This window comes from Anneissia japonica, unplaced genomic scaffold, assembly GCF_011630105.1.
Source record: "Anneissia japonica isolate Jap-2015-1 unplaced genomic scaffold, ASM1163010v1 scaffold6790_len54694_cov202, whole genome shotgun sequence".
Taxonomy (NCBI): Eukaryota; Metazoa; Echinodermata; class Crinoidea; order Comatulida; family Comatulidae; genus Anneissia; species Anneissia japonica.
Window position 1 is genome coordinate 24,211 of NW_022728125.1, and position 1,366 is coordinate 25,576.

Sequence of the window (1,366 nt, forward strand, 5' to 3'; positions counted from 1 at the left end):
GGATCCAGAATGATGGGACGATGGAGACCCGACCGAATCCGCACCCACCCTTTCGTTGCCTAATCGTGATGGGCCAAGATTTCGTCTCTCCAGAGCCCACCCTTTCGTTGCCTAGTCGTGATGGTTCTGAAGAAATTAATCTACTTGTTGCGGATTTAGGGAATTTCGTCGCTGCCCAGTGGGGTACCTCCTCCATCCGCCGATCAGCTCACAGGTGGAAGATGAGAGATTGCACACACCACTACGTGATGAAAGACATGCAGGTGACGATGTGCACTTTGCTTAAGCGAGCAAGAGACGATGACGAACAAAGTACAAATGGGAAGAAGAGAAAAGAAGGAGACGATCAGAAAAATAACGAAGAGGACGACGATGATGACGAAGAGGATGAAACATGGAAGGCGGGGAAAAGAAAGAAGCGAGGCGAATCCAAAAATAAAAAGAAGCGTTCCAACAAAGAAAATAATGTAACCAAACCGGTTAGAATTTAATATCGAGAAATTATTATTTTGTGTTTGTTGAATAAAATATATGCATATAATTCTGAAAATGTCGTCCAATGTAATTTTATCGAGTGTAATTGTTGTTCGAGCGTGATGTTTGAAGTTGTGCGAGTGTAGAGTGTGTGTCGTGCTTCGAGTTCGTCGACCTGACAATTACAGACTGTTGGTGTCGTCTACCTTACAATTCCAGACGGTGATTGTCTGGCTTCCAGTTCTTCGACCTTTCAAGTATAGACGGCCGGATACCAACATTGTTATATCTTCAGTCACAAAAAAACAAGTTTAAAAAATTTAAAAAAACACACACAAGACCAATATTTTCACATTTTGTTTTAGCCTTCTCTTTATTCAAATTAGAAAATCACTAATTATTTTGTAATTTAAAAAAACGCTGACAAGAGAGATTTTTCTGTATCTTCTTCTACTTTAACCTTCTTCTATTAATTATTATTATTATTATTATAGGGGCAATACTTGACAGTGTGTGCGTTGTCCCCGCCGTCCCCGCAGGTCGGGCACGTGTACTTCCTCAGGATCGGATCAACTACCTTCCCGTCAACACCCTTGAGAACGTGGCTCACGTACACGCTCTCCATCTCGCCGTTGTTCTTGCAGAACACGCACCAGCTAGGCGTGAAGCGTTGACGCGCCTTCTTGTTCCGGCCGGACGGCTGTTTCCCGACCGCCTCCGACGCCATATCATTGCATACCTGAACAAAGAAACAAAACTGGATAAATAACCCACCGGAAAAACGACCTACTCGCCTTTCCCCATCCCCATTTTCCTCTCTAGAAAATTCAATATCTAAATGTTACCTCGAGGTCGATCCAACCGTCGAACAGAACGGGGCGGATTTCGCAAT